Below are 20,447 nucleotides of genomic sequence, written 5' to 3'. Positions count from 1 at the left end.
CAATAGGGAGAGCTTGCTGTCCATATCTGTCACTATGATAACTGCCGTCAGCAAAATCTCACCAAAGACAGACTAAAACTATCATAAATGCCATTTGTGTATATCACGAATAACGGAATTAAATGAAGCATTTTATAAGGCAGTAACATATTTTGAATTCAGAATGATACGTTATTGGAGTTCTGGCCTTCCAGTTTGTCACCAAGATGTTTTACTCCTTATAACGCTTGTGAGCTATTAAAATGTTTCTGCAAATGGTCTCCCTTAAATTATGTGGAAATGATTCAATAATTGTAATGCATTTTTTCTTTCTAATTACAGGGAGTTAACAGATTCAGTGATTAATCCTGTTTCCTATTCTAAATCACTGCCTTGTGTGCTTTATAGATTTTATTTTTATTTGGCGATGCTGCTTGTAACCTTAGCAACCAAAGGTCTGCATTGCTACTTTCATGTTTCCATAGCAATGAGATATTGGTTTGCACTAGCTCCATCTCAAAGGTAAGCTGTACAATAGTATTAACACAAAGAGCACAACAGTTCTTGGTCTAGAAATTCATCTTGGACGGTGGCACAAAACGGGCAGTATCAGATCGGCCGCCCGTTATGCGCAACGCCTGATATTCAATTCCAGTGCAATTGTTTTGCGCTACTGCCCAACCAAATTTCTGGGCCCTTGGTCTGTTGCACATAGTATAGCCATGAGTTTAACTCTGGGCATGAATCAGTGGGTATGGGGCCTGAAGCAGGCAGTGAACTGTCTGGCATCCTGCAGTGTGCCAGGGATTTTTAACTCCTGTGCCTCACTTAAATTTCCCAACACTAACTCCTTTCCAAAACTAGTGCTAATTACGTCATTGCCAGTGGCAGAACTAAAAATTTGGGGCGGGGGGGGGGAGGGGGTAGGCAGGTTAGGCCACTGCCAGGGACCTAAAAAACTATCCCCCGCCAAGGTAACTGAGGAATGAGGAGGGGGCGATTGTCATCTTAAGTCATTCATTTTGCCTGCATCCTCTTCCTCCTCTGACTGGGAATGTTCCAACTCTTAGGTATCTGAAATGAAAAGGGTCAAGGGCTGGGTTGTGGTGAGGAGAGAGGAGAAAGTAAGAAGTGCATACTTATATCAACTGCAGCTTATGGGATGAGGGAGAAGTGGGAAGAGAGAAGAAGGATTAGGACTGCAGAGTCCCTCATCATCGATCCCTCCAACACTGCCAGTGGCCATGGCCTCAGTGATGCCCCTCCCCATGATGACCAGCACTGTCTCCTCCATAGGGGTTAAAACGCTGCTCCTCCTGTTATGAGCCACCTTCTCCTGCAAGAAATAACCACAACAACAATTGTATTTATATATTGCCTTTAACGTAATGAAACGTTCCAAGGCGCTTCACAGGAAAGAGGGAAGTGTGTCAGTGAGTGTCCTGCAATATGTTTGAGTGTTGTGGCTGTCGTGGTTGAATAGCTGCCAATGTGTGGGAGCTGTGAGGCTTGCAACAGTGCTAAGAGTGTGAGTGTGAGGTAAATCATATAAATTAAAGGATTGAGTACTGATTGATTGAGATTGTTGGTAGGTGGGTGATGGGTGTGGTGAATTGAGAAGTTGATGAGGCTAGTAGTGCAGTTGGCAGGATATGCCAATTGAAGATTGAACTCACTCACCTTCCTGCACTGCATCCATGCCCTTGGAGCAACACTCCTGACATTGGGCTCTACTGATACTTCCTCCCATTGTCTCCTGAGCATATGCCTGGAGGGCCTCTTGCCTCCTATGGATACAGGATGGCTCTCCTTCTCTCCACCTCTCTCACTAAGACCTCCAGTGCATTATCAGAAGACCTTGGTGCACACTCGCTCACATGTTCAGCTATTCCTCAAAGTATAATAGCACAGATTCAGTTTTCAAATGAGTCCCACCACTTCTGGCAGCCACAATGCACCTCCCCTTTAAAAGGTGCAGGCTGCCTTTAAGTAATGCCAGCCACTTGCAATATTGGGCCCTCTGCCATGTGCAGCTAATGAACAGCATGGGTAGAGCTGGCTGCGCATTTAAAACCGCAAGCAGCATGGATTTAACCTGCTGCCTGCAACCTAATGAATTGGGCGCGGGTTAATCACGTACCACGATCCTCGTACCCGTTTTTGGGGGTTATCCAACTTAACCCCCTATATCTGTGAATGCGGGGAGGGGGGGGGAAAGCATCTGAACCATGGGGGCAGGAGGTTGGGGGGGGGGGGGAGGGGAACCTGACAAATGAGGTAGGGTTTGAGGAAGTGATTGGTCTGTTCAAAACTCAAATGTTATTTTTCCTTTTTTTAATTAAAAATCTATCAAACAGTGTTTAAAATGAACCAGAATACAGTATTTGTAATGCAAACTGTTTCAATTTGTTGGGGGAGGGGATACCAGTATCTGGAAAGAATGTGTACAATTGCAAATTTATTATCCAAAATAAGACCGGGTTTGATTTCCATATTTGCTATTTGGAATTTATTTTTTTACAAAAAGATGAACTAATACATTTTTCTGGCGAAAGATTATCCGGGGCAGGCTTACATTCAGGGCTGTTTGAGGATGGCCAGCTTTTCTCCCCTTCTGTGACAGCTTTTTTGAAACGGATCAGCTTTTGATAGTTTTCCAGGGTGGCATATATGAGGAAATCTATACCGGTTAGGCTTGAATGCTGCACACTCTGAAAAGATGGACTATTAAAATCAATTTAAGCAAAGGTTAAATAGTAATTTAAATAAACTGGAAATGTAATTTCCCAGAATTTCAGTGCTATAATTAGAGCTTGATAAAATAAACAGCAATTGCGCAAGTAATCGGTCTGAATATACAAAGGCTGGATGATGGTTTGTTTGAAACATATTAAATTGCCTTAAATTTTATAGCCAGCTCACTGGAAACTCAGTACTGTAATGTTGTGATGTGAGCCGTAAGTTCGGTGCTGAGCAGCACCCTTCGGCGAGATAGTGAGTGATCCGAGGCGTGGAGAGTGGGGGTGAGAGGTTTGAGGTAATGCTTCCCTCTTCCAGGTATTGGCTCCTGCCTGAGGGCAGGCATTGGGATGGCCAGAGGTCCACTTTGTGGAAGGAGGAGAGGTCAGAGTGGCCTTCGCCATTGTGCACATCATGTGCTCGCCAGGGGTTTCACAGTTGAGTAGGACCAGCAGCTGGAGGAAGGCCCGAACGTCGCCGGAGGAAGGAAGGCCCGAACTACAAAATGCCTAGAACATGATCTTGTCATCTCCAACACCTTGTTCCGTCAGAGGGACAAGTACAAGGCATCGTGGCAACATCCTCGCTCCAAGCACTGGCACCTGCTCGACTACGTCATCGTCCGAGCGAGGGTCCGCAAGGATGTGCACATCACCCATGCTATGACAGGAGCCAACGACTGCTGGATGGACCACTGCCTAATCTGCTCCGTCATTAACATCAATATAATCCCAAAGCAGCGACGGCAATAGAAACAATGCCGCAGAAAAATCAATGCCGGGGCACTCAAAGACCCGGTTAAGAAAGCCCTACACAGCCAGCGTCTCACTGCCAACCTGGCAACCCTCGATAACCCCAAGATGCAGAGTGCCTACAGTGCCTGGTCTGCCCTCAAGGCCTCCATAACCAGCGCCTGCGAAGAGACGCTCGGTCACTCAACCAGGAAACACTAAGACTGGTTTGATGAGAACGACCAGAAAATCCAAGCACTAATAAGCCGCAAGCGCAATGCATTTCTGAACTTAAAGCAACAACCCAATTCGGGAGCAACAAAGCAGCTCTACAGGAGGCTAAAGGCCGAGGTCCAACAAAAAACGCGCGACCTAAAGAATAAATGGTGGGTGGAGAAAGCACAGGAGATCCAGCAGCTGGCTGACAGCCATGAATTGCGAGGAATCTTCACCGCAGTTAAGTCCACCTACGGCCCAAGCACCCAAGGCCCCACTCCATTGCTGGCCAAGAACGGAGAGGCACTCATTAAGGACACTGAGGCAGTCAGGGCCTGCTGGAAGGAGCACTTCTAAGATCTCCTTAAGCGAGGCTCTGTCTTCGACATGAGTGTTCGAGACTCCATCCCGCAGCATGCTACCCGCCACCATCTCAGCAAAACTCCAGCCCTGCACGAGGTAGAAAATGCCATCCATTAGCTCAATATCAACAAGCCATCAGGAGCAGATGAAATCCCCACTAAGGCATTAAAGTATGGCGGAGAAGCGCTATTGGCATGAATGCATGGCCTCATCTCTCTTATCTGGAAGGAGGAGAGCATGCCAATAGATCTCAGAGATGTCATAATCGTGATCAGCTTTAAAAAAGGGGACAAGTCCGTCTGCGGCAACTACAGTGGGAAAACCATCGCAAGAATCCTCCTCAACCGTCTTTTCCCTGTGGCTGAGGAGCTCCTCCCAGAGTCACAATGCAGATTCCGCCAACTAAAGGGGTACAACGGACATGATTTTCACTGCGCGACAAATACAAGAGAAATTCAGTGAACAGCACCAACCCTTGTACATGGCCTTCTTTGACCTCACAAACACCTTTGACACTGTCAACCGTGAGGGACTATGGTGCTTCCTCCTTCATTTCGGCTGCCCCCAAAGGTTTGTCACCATCCTCCACCTGCTCCACCATCACATGCAAGCCATGATCCTGACCAACAGACCCACCACAGACACAATCCACGTCCGGACCGGGGTCAAGCAGGGCTGCGTCATTGCACCAATGTTCTTCTCGATCTTCTTTGCTGCAATGCTCCATCTCACTATCAACAAGCTCCCGCTGGAGTGGAACTAAACTATAGAACATGGGAATCTGTTCAACCTTCGTCGCCTCCAAACTAGATCCAAGGTCGTCCCATCCTGTCATTGAACTACAGTACGTGGATGACGCTTGCGTCTGCGCACAGAAACTGAGCTCCAAACCATCATCAACATCTTCAGCGAGGCGTACAAGAGCATGGGCCTTACACCAAACATCTGTAAGACAAAGGTCCTCCACCAACCTGACCCCACCAAACAGCACTGCCCCCCCAGTCATCAAAATCCACTGCGCGGCCTTGGACAACGTGGACCATTTTCCATACCTCGAGTGCCTACTATCAGCAAGGGCAGACATCGATGACACGGTCCAACACCGCCTTCAGTGTGCCAGCGCAGCCTTCAGTCGCCTGAGGAAGAGAGTGTTTGAAGACCAGGACCTCAAATCTGGCACCAAGCTTATGATCTACAGGGCAGCAGTGATACCCACCCTCCTATATGGCTCAGAGACGTGGACTATATACAGTGGACACCTCAAAGCACTGAAGAAGTACCACCAGCGCTGCCTCCGCATGATCCTGCAAATACACCGGGAGGATAGATGCACCAACGTCAGTGTTCGCGCTCAGGCCAGCATCCTCAGCATCGAAGCACTGACCACCCGACCAGCTCCGCTGGGCGGGCCACAACGTCCGCATGCCTGATCTGAGATTCCCTAAGCAAGCGCTCTACTCGGAACTCCTACACGGCAAGCGAGCCCCAGGTGGGCAGAGGAAACGCTTCAAGGACACCCTCAAATCCTTCTTGATAAAGTGCAACATTCCCACCGGCAGCTGGGAATCCCAAGACCGCCCAAAGTGGAGGAAGAACATCCGGGAGGGCATTGAGCACCTCGAGTCTCGTCGCCGAGAGCATGCAGAAATAAAACGCAGATAGCGGAAGGAGCATGCGTCAAACCAGACTCCCCACCCTACTAGGCAGTCCCTTGTAACAAGGATAACGCTCTTCACACCAAAAAAAGATGGGCTCACAGTGTTACAATGAGTTACATCTTAAAGGGTGGAAGATGCCTGTGCGTGTATTTTTTTAACATGTGGTGACCATTGCACATCAGCCACGACATGGGCTTGACAGAGCTAGGTCTTAGTCCATTGGCGAGGATTAACCAAGACGACTGGAGACCAAGCTCTGTTGCGCCTCCCCTGGGCCCCGACCCCGCTGCTGTTATATGCTGCGCCGCTCCGGGACCACGGCCCCTCCGTTGTTATATGCCGCACCACTCCTGGACCACGGACCCGCCGCTGTTAAATGCTGCACTGCCCCTCGCTGGCCTCAAACGCCGTCTCTCGCTTGGCATGGATGCTGCCCCTCGCTGGCCTCGAATGCTGCCCCTCGCTGGGTACGAAAGCCGCCGCTCGCTGGGCTCAGATGCCGCACCTGCTGGGCCCGACTCTAAGTCCCCCGCTGGGCTCGACCTTCACACCTGCTGGTTCCGACTCTCAGCCCCCTGCTGGGCCCGATCCTCAGCCTCCTGCTGGGCTTGGACGCCGCTCCAGTGACATCAGTCCAGTCGCTCTTCTAGAAGTGGTCGCTGCAGTGGCCAGCTCTCCTATTTATACCCCTGCCTGCTGATGCCGATGCTGTTCTCTCGCAGGTTGGGGCGGAGGGGTGGGGGTGGTGGGGGGTGTGCCGCACTGGGTCCTGGGGTTGCTCTCCTACTTATATCCCTGCCTGCTGATGCTGTTCTCTCGCATCCACCCACCCTTTCCTTCGACCACTATCTGCCCCATCTGTCCTGCATTGGACCTTTCGAAGGACTGCCTATGACGATGATGAAGACGATTTTAATGTTAAGCCAATTATTTTATCACAGCCACATTGTTGAACTAATCTATTTTTAGCAAAAACGCAGAGATTTATTTTCAGAATACAGAATGATCGCTGTACTCTGATGAGTGAGTGCAGGGCCTCACCAACACTGAAAATTATTCACAAACAAGATTAATTTTAGTCATGTTGGTTGAGAGCGGAATGTTGGTCAGGCGATCAAGAGAACTTCATGTTCCTTTTCAAATAATGCCTTGGGATGTTTTGCATCCAGCTGAATGGACCAGAACTGGCAGACAGAGCATTAGTTTACTGTCTCAGGAAGGCACCTCTGACAATGCTGTACTTTTAGTCCTGCATTGAAATGCCATCTTAGATTATAAATTTACCATTGGCAGGAATTGGACACTTTACACAAGAAATCGTGGTTCCCACTATTGATGAAGGCGAATACACATGAGCCCAGGGTGGAATTTTTTTTTGTGCTGTATATTTTTGTAACATCCTGTCCTAGCTTATAGAGGAAATACAAGGCAAAGGTTGCTTACTTAAAGTTGACTTGAACACCACTTTAGTGACTTGCTGCATAAGGCTGGTGCCAGGGGTGGTTTACTGCCAGTACATTCTAGATTTAAATAAAATGTCCACAGTAGGCTTAATCTAATACTGTTAATAGTTCAAATGACCACACCTAATGATGGAGCTGCTGAGTTATACAATTAGCTGACTCATTGGTCACGATATTAATGGGGAGGGTGCGGGGCAGGGCGGCAGTGTGGGGGGAAACTGGCAAGGCCGGAGATATGGAGGCCTTACCAGATGTAAATAATCTGCTGTAATTCGCCTGACAGCCGGCCAAATTGACGGCAGGTGGGAGTGCAAACACGCGGCAGGAAACCGTAACTGGGGACCCGTCTGGCAGTCAGTCCAAGCTGGTAGATTCTCGCCTACCATCGGGGCCTAGGGGGAGCAAGGACGTCGGGAGTGAGAGAACATCGGGACTGCCATTGGAACTGGGGGAGACCAAAGGCTTCCTTGTGAAGTCTGGGGGAAGCATTCCTCATCCTCCGGGCCCAGAAGTAAAGCCAGAAGGGTATGATCGTCAGCACTTACCTTGGCCAGTCAGCATCTCCCGTCTCAGACCCCCAGCTCGATCTCTCACCGTTATATTTAAGTTGCGGGGCCAATGTTGTCACCGGCCCACGAATTTTGAATATTAATTTGGCCCCCTCTGTCCTTTTCCTGGAGCCTCGTCGATGGCCTGGTTTGAGTTTGTGACATTTTAAACGGTCAGGAAATGGGGCCGGGTTGCTCGATCCCCATATTTTAACACCCTCGACCTTCTCCCGCCCGTGGGGGGGTGGTAAAAATAGAGGCCATAGCTTTAATAATATAAATTCATCATAAATATTCTAAAGTATTTTATAAGTACTTGCAGAATTCCAACATTTTTATGGACTTATAAAATTATCTTGTATGCTTAGTTTTCCAAAACAGCTTAAAATCTACTGTTACTCTGCTAGCAGTATAATAGCCAACTACTTTGCGCAAAATGCAGCCATGACCTTAAATGATGATAAGATGTATCTTTATTATATTACATTGCTAATCTGACAGCTGTAAGATTCTTTTATCAAGAAGAAATCCATTTAAAATCTAAAAACACTGAGCAAATTCAGTTGGTAATAAGTAAACACTTTGTAACTTTTAGTCATTTTAACCATTTTATTGTCCTCTCCATATTCAGAGCAAAGATCCAATTCTACTATTTTATGCATTGGAGGCATTCTGGGAGCAAAATTGGGCTCGGTAGCGCCCGATTTTTGATTTTCTGACGTGTGGTGCCAGACGCCATATTGGTTAAGGCATTAGGACATGTACCTAACATCCACCGGCAGCCTGCAGAGCAGGCAAGTATGATGCCATTCAGCGTGCAATGTTGATTTGACGTCAGTGCTGCCATTATGAGCTCCACACTCCAGCCTACGTCCACTAATAGCGGGACATTTGGAAAAGCATGATTCAATCAAGCAGAGTCAGCATGGTTTTATGAAAGGGAAATCATGTTTGACAAATTTTGCTGGAGTTCTTTGAGGATGTATCGAGCAGGGTGGATAAGGGGGAACCAGTGGACGTGGTGTATTTGGATTTCCAGAAGGCCTTCGATAAGGTGCCACATAAGAGGTTACTGCACAAGATAAAAGCTCATGGGGTTTGGGGTAATATATTAGCATGGATAGAGGATTGGCTAACTAACAGAAAACAGAGAGTCGGGATAAATGGGTCATTTTCCAGTTGGCAAACAGTGACTAGTGGGGTGACGCAGGGATCGGTGTTGGGTCCTCAACTTTTTACAATCTATATTAATAACTTGCATGAAGGGACCGAGTGTAATGTAGCCAAGTTTGCTGATGATACAAAGATGGATGGGAAATTGTGAGGAGGACACAAAACATCTGCAAAGGCACATAGACAGGCTAAGTGAGTGGGAAAATAATTAGCAGATGGAGTAAAATGTGGGAAAATGTGAGGTTATCCACATCCACTTTGGCAGAAATAATAGAAAAAGAAAAGAGTCGAAAGGCTCCGCCTCGCGCCCCGCCCCCCCCCCCCCCCCCCGCACCAGCCTGCTGCCATCCATGTAATTTGTCTTCTCTGCATTTTATAACATGGATTATATCTTGCCTCATTCTTTTCTCCCATGAAAATGAGTTTAGTTCTGATTCTTTCTTCATAATGAAGGTCCGCTTACAGATCCGCTCCCCCGCCTGACCCTGGCCCCAAGTGCGCTCCCGGTCCGTTTCCCGCTCCTAGCCCAAGCCGAATGGTCTCCTCCGGTTTACTTACCTGCGCCGATTTCTTTAACTCTCCGCAAGGATTTTCTGGAGAGGTCACATACGCTGGCCTAAGCTGAACTGGAGTAACTATCAGCTGGCCAAAGTTCCCTCAATGGCCAGAATTGGCGTAGGTGGTTGGTTACGCCCCCTTTGGCTGAAAAAAAACTTACCTAAAAAAAATCGTAACTAACTGAGTTACGCTGGTGCAAATTGATTGGGGAAACTGTGGATTTTTACCTTAGGCCAAAAAAAGCAGCCTGCTCCAAAAAAAGCGGCGCAAATCACTCGGGAAAATTAGATAGACAGATTTTTGAGCGATAAGGGAGTAAAGGGTTATGAGGAGCAGGCAGTGAAGTGGACCTGAGTCCCTGATCAGATCAGCTATGATCTTATTGAATGGCAGAGCAGGCTCGAGGGGCCAAATGCTCTACTCCTGCTCCTATTTCTTATGTTCTTATGTTCACTCTTAACCTCCATTCAATGTCATGAAGGACCCCTCCCCGGCGCCCCCCCCAACCAGCGCTATTTAAAGGGATCATCAAATACTTACAGGTTAGTTGCTGTATTATTTCTTCTGCTGGTTGCTGCAATTCTACGTGTTTTGGGTGCTTTTGAATACTTGTTAAAAATGTCAATATGTTGGCTGGTGCTGAAATACTTTTTTGGTGACTTAAAGGCTTGTGCACAAACCAGTTGCTTCCAGTCATGGGTGGCCTAGTAGGGATTTCTCTTGGCATTGAGCATGACTGGGAGATTGAGCAGAGACCACGCAGAGTAGGACAAGCTGCGGAGAAGAGGAAGGAGGCATTTCTGTGTACCTTCCGGCGAGCTGGAACCTGCACTGTCCTTACCCCAGCTCTGGCTCCAGTGCACTTGTGCCTAGCATCTCACCACATGCAGATCCCACCTCTATGCTATCCTCTAATTATGCGCAGTGTCAGTAACTGAGCTGGTGGCTGTGACTGTGAAATCAAGTGACGATACCTCTTTATCTTTACTTTTTTCTTGTTTTTCTTCCACTGCCTGGGCAGGTTGCAGTTCTTGGGTATCTGAAATGAAAAAAGGGACAAGGGTTGGATTGTGGTGAGGGGGAGAGGAGAAAGTAAGAAGTGCGGCTTGTAAGTCAGAAGAGAGTTAGGGATGAGGGAGAAGTGGGATGGGAAAAGGAGGTTTAGATATGAGGATCCCGTCATCTTCAATGGTTTCAGCCCCGCCAGTAGCTCCGGCCTCAGCAATGGCCATTCCGATAATGTCCAGCACCATCTCCTCCATGGGGGTTATAGCATACAGGCACGATTCTCGGCCTCTGGTTAATCAATGCTGCCTCCGGTTGTGCGCCACCTCTTCCTGCAAGAGAGGGAGAAGTGTGTCAGTGAGTGCCATGCGATCTGTTTGGTGATGTGGTTGTCAAGGTTGAATAGTTGCCAGTGTGTGCAAGCTGTGAGATGTGGGTGTGAGGCTTGTAGCAGTGCTAAGTGTGTGAGGGTGAAGTGAAGCACATGAATATTAAGTACGTGACCTGATTGATAGAGATTGTTGGTAGGTAAATGATGGGGGTGTAATGAATTGAGCAATGGCTGAGGTTAGTGGTGCGGTTGGTAGGATATGGCATTTGAAGATGCATTCATTGACCGTGACCACTCGTGAGGTCATTAAATTTGTTCTGACACTGCATTCAGGTCCTTGGGGCTGCACTCCTGGCATTAAGCTCAACGGCTATCTGCTCCCACTGTCTTCTTATCATGTGTCTGGAAGGCCTCCTGCCCCCCTGAGGATACAAGACATCTCTCCTCTTTTCAATTTCCTACACCAAGACCTCCAGTGCAACTTCCGAAAACTTTGCTCTCTCCATGGTCAGCTATTCTTCTCTTTTTCCCAATTCAGATTTAGTTGCTGAATGAATCCCAGTATGTGCTACCACCACAATGCACCTCCCCTTGAGAGGTGCAGGTTAGCTTTAAGTAGTGCAGGCCAGCTTTAATTAGTCTGAGTTAGTAACGATATTGGGCGCCCTGGTGATGTGTGCAGCCAATGAACAACGAGGGGTATGTTAGCAGCACACAGAAATCAGTACAAATAGTAGGCACCCTGAGGTTGCTGTGCTGCCTACATTGCACTCAACGGGTGTGGGTTCAATGCGCATCATGATCCCACAGACACATTCGGGGGCTAACCAGTTTGACCCCCAAAGTATCTTAAGAGATATTCTTTCATTTGATAGGTGTCCTACAGGAGACTGTATTTTGCTTACACAAAGAGAAAGAGGCAATAATTATTTGTAGTTGCATTATTGATTACAACTGGTATTGCCCCAACCTGCTGACCAAAATGATTTTACATTGATTGGGCTTGTTAAGCCCACCCAGTGCATTTGTTGGCCAATTGAAGGAACAGGTCTGATGATGTCATTTGATAACGCCTCATCAGCTGGCTTCCTTAAAGGGACCATGCACAAATTTAGTTTGACATTTGTGCTGTCAGTGTTCTACAGCATTGAGGTGCAGCAAACACTGACAATCACTACACAGAGGTGCACGGCTGCACCCAGGCTCTCCCATGCCTCACTCCATATGCTTATTGAGAGAGTCACAGCATGCAGGGAGGTTCTCTTCCCTTCACATGGGCAGAAGAAACCTCCCCAGGAGACCAAAGCAGCCTGGTTGCATATTGCACTGGAGGCCACAAGCAAGGATGTCGTCAGGAGAACTTGGCTGCCGTGGCGCAAACCTTTCAATGATCTCAGTAGATCACAAAACATCACTGCAAAGCCACACTCCACCTCATCCTGCTGTGTCTCTCATCACATCCCCATTACTCTGCCTTCCTGACCCTACTCCTGCACATCCTTACTCACACCAACGTACCTTGCACGTCCATCCATGCCTCTCTCCTTATCTACATTATCACTTCCCCATCTCACTAGCCATCTCTCACACTAATCCTAGTCCAATCATACCAACTAACAACACACAAGGGCAGGCACTTGGGTATTTTATGCAATGTTCATGTAAAATATCTGTTAATGTGGTATCACTTTATTTTCAACACTTTGACTTTTTGAATAGATCTGTGTGCACCTTTGGAAGTGGCTTACTGAGTTGCAGTGAATGGTGAGACATAACGGTACCTCCCGCAATAGCGAGAGTGTGAAAAGAATTGTTTGGACATTGTAGGGAAGCTTTATGGTGCTGGTGTGGCGTGGTGACAACCTGCTGCTTCACATGGCAGCCAGAGTGTACAGTTTCAAGTGAAGTAAATCTGGCCATGGTAAGGCCATCAGCTTGGGTGCTGATACCCTCTGTCCTGTTTAGCATCAGTTGATTGTGGATACGGTTGGTGTTGATATTGGTGCTGCTGGTGTGCCTGGTACTGCTGGTGTTTGGGTTCATTGTGGTCAGATTCTGAGGGTCAAGGTGACAGAGTGTAAATGGTTCCCATCCTGATGGAGTCATCATCATCATAGGCAGTCCCTCGAAACGAGGATGACTTGCTTCCACGCCAAAAAGGGATGAGTTCACAGGTGTTTCAATGAAGGACCTAATATTCCAGATCCCGAACTACATCTTGAAGGGTAGAAAATGCCTGTGTGTGGATTTTTTTTTAACGTGTGATGGCCGTTGCACACCAGCCACCACATGGGCTTGACAGAGCTAGGTCTTGGTCCAGTGGCAAGGATTACCCAAGACGACTGGAGACCAGCTCTGCTGAACGCACCTAGTGCGCACACATATCACAGTGTGGGCTGGCCCGTGCTGCCCCTGGGCCCTCGCCTCTTCTGGCCCCAAACTCACGCCTCTCCCGGGTCCCGATCACATCCCTCTACATTCTCTCACCACTCCTTCGCCGCTCCTGCTGTACCTGCCCACGCTCCAATCATCAACCTGGACCTTGATGACGTCCCTCTTCGCTGCCGTCGCCCTCCTGCACCAGCTCGCACTGTACCTTGAAGTGGCACGCTGCCATGCTGCCCATGGCTGCCGCTTGCTGCTCCTTTCATGGCCTCGACCTGCCGCTGATAGAGAGACCTGATGGTGTAGATACTAGTTGAAGGTGAGATGACTGAAGCATCAAAGGTGAGAGCGGTTGCTGCAATGAGGTGAGCCTGGCTGGAGAGCTTACTAGAAAGACTTGCAGTCTGCATAAAGCACAATTTGTCTTCGAAGCGAGAAACCAAAGAGTCTCTGGGTTTGGAAAGTGTGCAGGTGTAAATTGTGAGGTTTTATACAAGTTTTAACACTGTCACCAATCATCTGCTTCGATGGCTACTCCACCGCATCAAATGAACAGACGGGGTCCAGGAGCAGCGTGAAATCCGTGGGCGACCTGGTAAAGTTAAACGGTGTGTAAAATATCACTGTTAAGGGCTTCTAAAGAAGCCAATAATTGACTCAATTGCCTCCCCACCACTGCACGTCAGGTCTGCTCAGTGCCGACAGACCCAACATTTGGGAAAGGCGCAGGTGGTGGGGTGACAACAGGGTCCCGACCTACTGTCAAAAAAATCATTTTCCCATCCGACCTGCCAACAAACACGCCTGCTGACCCCCCCCAAAAATCCCCCCCATAGTCTCTGATGCAGTGCTCAAGTTGTTCCATAAAAATTAAACAATCTGTGAACTCCTCAGTACAGTGAGGATGTCTCTTTAATACTCTGATAAACTGGATCGAAAAACCTCTGTCATCCAAGTATTAATCTTTATTTCCTGCCTTACACTTAAATTTGCTCATCATTTTTAGATTTACCACAGCTATTCTTAACTATTTCCACCCCTAATTGTAACAAAATATAACCTGTTAGAAAGGAAGCAAATGTTCAAACTAAACAGGACACAATATGAAAATATTAGGAACAGTGGGCTAGAATTTCCATTGAATCACTACCCGGTTTCTCGGCGGTGCGGTACCCACTTCTCGATCTTCCTCGTTGCCATGCTCCACCTCACAGTCAACAAGCTCCCCGCTGGAGTGGAACTAAACTACAGAACCAGTGGGAACCTGTTCAACCTTCGTCATCTCCAGGCCAGATCCAAGACTGTCCTAACTTCTGTCGTTGTGTTGTGTCTGCGCACATTCAGAGACTGAACTCCAAGTCATAGTCAACACTTTCACTAAGGCATATGAAAGCATAAGTCTTACATTAAACATCCGTAAGACAAAGGTCCTTGTGATATTTCTAGAGAGCACACAGCACACACACAGCTTAAGATGGCAGAAGGTTTCAGAAGTCACCTGTCAGGTGACCTAGTCTGTTTATTATTAACAGCACTGGCTGCAGTTACACAGGAGTCCACAGTGTGGAGCTACAGACATTACACTTCTCCCTCCTTAATGAAGAAGTTATTATAGCAAACAATCATCATACTTAACTTGCATGGTTATACATAACAAAAGATATGGACTTATTTTTGCCATATTTACAAATCAAGCTTAACCACTTGTTTTCTGTTTCGAAGAGGATACCCTCGCTCTCGAACAGAACCTTCCAAACATGGTGTCGAATTTAAACTCCTTTGAGGCAGATCCTGAGGGAGGTTTTCCTCCAAGGGATGCCCTTGATTTCCATTTGAACTCTCTCTAACTTCAGACTGTTTGTCTGCCTGACTCGGACTCAGACTTAAATTCTGACTTTCTTTTGGATTTGTTTCCAGTACATTGGATGTAAACCATCTTTGTCTACTCTGTACCCTAAGTACTCCACTGAGTTTTGAAATAACTCACACTTGCGAGCAGACACTCGTACTCTGTGCTTCTCTAGCCGTTTGAGGACTGAATTCAATATGTTATTATGAAGTTGCCTATTTGGTGCTGCAATTAGTATGTCATTTTAATAACATACTACCCCTTCAATACCCTGCAAAATCTGGTTCATCACCCCTTGGAATATGGCAAGGGCGGAAGACACTCCAAACGGTAGCCTATTAAATTGATATAGGCCTAGATGAATATTTATAGTCAAGCATGACTTGGACTCCCCATCTAGTTCAAGCTGTAAGTAGGCATTCGTAAGATCCAACTTTGAGAAGATCTGACCACCTGTAAGTGTTGTGAACAAATCTTCATATTTGGCAGTGTATTGGGAACATTACCCTCCAGAACCTGGTTTACAGTTACTTTATAATCACCACACAATCTTACCTTACCATCGGACTTCGGTACAACAACAATGGGTGTAGCTCAATTATATCAATCTATCTTAGAATTAATGTTCTCAGTCTCTAATCTTTTGAGTTCTTGCTCAACTTTCTGGCTTGCAGTAAACCGATTTAGCGTCCTTCTGTACCCTGAACTCGCCGTGAAGCCTTGGATCGCACTGCTTGTTTCGCAGAACACCTTCGGATAATTCTTGATGACATCATCTTTTGACGCAAATCTTGTTTCAACACGAAAAATCTCACTCCAATCCAGCTTCAGTGATCCCAACCAATTTCTTTCTAGTAAGGCAGGCTTGTCTCCTGCCACTACTATTAGAGGCAAGCTCTGAATTTGATCCTTGTATTTCACCAGTATGGGTGATACGACTTACCTCAGGAATGTTCTCTCCCGAGAAGCCTCACAGCTCTATCTTGGATTTCTCCAATGGGAAATCACGCAATTTGTTGAGGTATAATGGCTCCGGTACTAAACTCATGGATGCACCAGTGTTGATTTCCATGGGTATCTTGAATTCTGCAACATCTATGTGGATTATGATACTTTTCGAATCGTTGTCCGTTAACCTCATGCTCCTGATGACGTTTAGCTCTAACATCTCCTCGTCCTGTTGTTTTTTTTCCATGCTATGTAGTCTCTGGGGATTTCTACTCATAGCTTTGAAAGCTGGTTTACCCTTCAGTCGGCATGCCTTCGCAAGATGCTCAGTTTTCCTGCAGAAGAAACACTCTGCCTTCACATATGGACAACTTTGAGCAATATGTTGTCCCAGGCACAGATAGCAGGACTTCAATGCTCTGTTACCATTTCCAGTTTCTGAGACTTTGGGCCCCCACCACCTTTTACTTTGAACCTGCAGGCGATTCACCTCGGTTGTCTGACGACTGAAAATAGTATGAAATTCTCGGGAATATTGGTCGGCCATGCTCATTGACATAGCTGTCTGACAAGCTAAATCAAAAGTCAAGTTAGGCGTTGTCAATAACTTTCTTCTGATCGCATCATATTTCATCCCACAAAGCGGTCACACAATGCTCGGCCCTGAAAGTCTCTGAAATTACATGAATAGATAGCTTTTTTAATGCTACAACACTGATATTTTCTTCAGCCTTCTAATTTTGTAATTTTCAGCAATTTCTAAAGGCACGGGGCTGCACTGCTGCTCTAATTTAGTTAGAATCTGTTTCAGAGTTGTATCCTTTGGTTTTTCAGGCACAAGCAAATTTAACAGCGTTTCATACAACTCGAGCCCTGCCTCAGTTAAGATAATCGCCCTTTTTCATTCCAACACCGCCCGGTTATTGTCTTCATTATCGGGGATTTTGATTATATTATTTGCTGTGAAAAACATTTCTAGCCGATCCACATACGCTTTGAAACTTTCACAGTCGCGTTGAAATTCCTCCAAATGCTCTATTACTCCCATAGGCGCGGCCATTCTGGACTCTGGCAGTTCAAACAAGTGTGCTTGTAATTTACCTTGGATTAGTAGTTGTTAATCAAAACAGAGAAGCTGCCAAAGTCTCTCTGTCGGCTGGCTGAATCCTTCAGCAGCAAAAATTTCAGCTTTGTTTTATCCGATTAACCCCATTCTTGCTGTCCATTGTGATATTTCTAGAGAGCACACAGCACACACACAGCCTAAGATGGCAGAAGGTTCCAGAAGTCACCTGTCAGGTGACCTGGTCTGTTTATTATTAACAGCACTGGCTGCAGTAACACAGGAGTCCAGAGTGTGGAGCTACAGACATTACCGCAGTAACACAGGAGTCCACAGTGTGGAGCTGCAGACATTACAGTCCTCCACCAACCTGACCCCGCCACACAGCACTGCCCCTCAGTCATCAAGATCCATGGTGCGGCCCTGGAAAACGTAGACCACTTTCCATACCTTGGAAGCCTATTATCAGCAAGGACAGACATCGATGATGAGTTCAACACCGCCTCCAGTGTGCCAGCGCAGCTTTCAGCCACCTGAGATAGAGTTTTTTCGAAAATCAGGCCCTCAAATCTGGCATCAAGCTCATGGTCTACAGGGCTGTAGTGATACCCACCCTCCTCTATGGCTCAGAGATGTGGGCCATATACAGTAGACGCCTCAAATTGCTGGAGAAATACTACCAATGATGTCTCCGCAAGATCCTACAAATCCCCTGGGAGGATAGACGCACCAATGTCAGTGTTCTCGATTAGGCTAACATCCCTAGCATTGAAGCACTGACCACATTCGACCAGCTCCGTTGCGCGGGCCACATTGTTCGCATGCCCGACACGAGACTCCCAAAGCGCTCTACTTGGAACTCCTACACGGCAAGCAAAACCCAGCTGGGCAGAGGAAATGTTTCAAGGACACCCTCAAAGCCTCCTTGATAAAATGCAACATCCCCACCGACACCTGCGAGTCCCTGGCCAAAGACCGCCCTAAGTGGAGGAAGAGCATCTGGGAGGGCGCTGAGCACCTCGAGTCTTGTTTCCAAGAGCGTGCAGAAAGCAAGCGCAGGCAGTGGAAGGAGCGTGCGGCAAACCAGACTCCCCACCCACCCTTTCCTTCAATGACTGTCTGTCCCACCTGTGACAGAGACTGTAATTCCCATATTGGACTGTTCAGTCACCTAAGAACTCACTTTTAGATTTCGAGGGACTGCCTATGATGATGATGGTCGTTTTGGGCGAAAACTGGGTCGACAAAAATTTCGAAATACAGCTGGGGAGCAAACCGCCCATGTGCACCGTCCATAGACTGCCATCGCTCGAATTTTGACTCAGTGATGACCCGTAGGTAAGTTGAAAAAAAAATGGCCACGAGAAGCAGCGGAAGCTGGGCGGTGCTGAGTGGTAGGTAAGTAGCTCTGCAAAAAAAAGGTAAGTTAATGGGTTTTTAATCATTATTTTAAAATTCTCTTGCAGTGATTAAGCTGAAAAGAGTCCTGAGAATGTTTTCTGATTTTTTTTATTTTACATTTTTTGAAAAAATATGTTTTTTGAGTTTTTCCCCTCCTTGGCCCAACCTGCAGCCTCAGTGTAAATTTTTGTAATTACCGTCCATTTTTTTTAATAATTGCCCAATCGGCCCAAGATTCCATTTTCTGTCGTGAATCAGGGTGTAAGGCCCATTTTTTTTGCCAGATGGATTTTTCTCTTTTTTTTAAATGGAATTTTTCGTCGGCAGTAATTAGAAAATCTTAGCGGGATTTTGGGTGGCAATCCGGCAGATTTTTTGGAAAACCTAGCCCAGTGTGTATAGCTACAGTCAAGTGCAAGATATGCAAACTGTACCATTTTACCCAGTTCATATGGACACACTGGCCTCAAAACACCCAATCGGCCCAAGATTCCATTACAGGAATAAAATAGTCCTCTAAGTATCCAATATGGCGGGTGGCGTGTGCACGTCTGTTCCATGCCAGAAGTGCACCACCTGCCTTATTTGATTGAGCTCCTCCATAGGTGTCCAGGGTGCACGGTGGAACGTTTCAGGAAGTTTGTTATAATATTTAAATAAGAGTCCTACATTGGTTGTAGCACCCTTTGATGAAATTGGGCTGCAAGGACCTTTTGGCAATGCCATTTAAAGGGCTCATCCACTACATACAGGTTAGTAACTTGGCCCAAATATTTTATCACATGGATAATTGCCCATCCAGATTAGTGCACTTGCACAGTGTGCACAAGGATTGTCTTCTATTTATTGTTTTTCTCAGAATCATCAATAAGATGACTTGCTAATCACACAGTCTGAATTTGAATTCCAGGCTTGATTGGGTTAATGTCAGTGGGTGAGTTTCTCCAATTCTTGCCAAGCCACAAGATGAAATGAACAATCTGATATAGCGTGGCGAGGAGGGGTGGGGGTGGGGAGCGGAAGGAAGGGAAGGGTGAAATTATGGTGTTGGATAATCAATGACCAGTCCCAACATGATGTGTACCAGCTGTCAGGGTATAATTAAATTAAAATTTTCAGGGCTGTGGAAAATTGACTAAAAGCACCATCCTAACCGTCTTGCTAAAAGTGAAAATGATGGCGATGATAGGATGAAAAGATTATGCTAAGGTATATTAATAAAGCCCACAAGGCACACTTACCAGAAGATAAAAGTTAAATCATTTTAAAGGAGGTGATAGGAGGGTTATTCACTGTTGCAAATGGTAAAAGAAAATCTGTTTCATTGAATTAGCTGCTATGAATCAATCCGAAAAATTTAAAATCTGCTGCTCTGAATCATCACTTAGTAATAAAAAACATCTCTGTCCTTCAAGGGTTCGACTGTGTCAAGAGAATGATTCATGAATCATAAAACAAGCATCCAGCATGCAATAGTGAAAGGCCTAGTACAAATGTGTGAATTGTGAAGGGATGGAGCATGTTTCATTTTGGGCTATGAGTCATAATAGAGCTAGAAATTATGGAGAGCTTCGTTTGGGGCGATAACTTTTGCAGAAGTGCAAAGGTATCGCCGGGTGCTACCCAATTCCAGCAAACACGAACTTCCGGTTTAGCGCTCCAGGAGGGAAGTCAAGCGCTACCACTTCCCTTGGAGTACTAAACCTGGCAAGAGAGGCGGTAGCGGCAGAGCGCTGCATAATGTCCAGTGCAGCATTGCCGGACTCACAGGCTCCTTCCCTCCCTTAAAGGGAAGGAGCATTGTTGAGGGCGCCGCAAGGAAACGGATCGACTGCTCAGCAATGGCCCCTGCGATCTGTGACTGTCAGCCTCAAGCACTCTAACAGAGTGCAAGGCTGATCAATCGCGGCAGTAGAAAAATTGAAAAACCAGCACAGAAGGTTGATAAAAAATTTTATGCCTACCTCACCAGAAATTCCTTTAACTACTGCTCCCCAAGCCTCTGTCTGACCTCACAACATCTCTTGCAGCTGCCAA

Source organism: Pristiophorus japonicus, chromosome 6 (genome assembly GCF_044704955.1).
Source record: "Pristiophorus japonicus isolate sPriJap1 chromosome 6, sPriJap1.hap1, whole genome shotgun sequence".
Lineage (NCBI taxonomy): Eukaryota > Metazoa > Chordata > Chondrichthyes > Pristiophoridae > Pristiophorus > Pristiophorus japonicus.
This window is presented reverse-complemented; position numbering follows the sequence as displayed.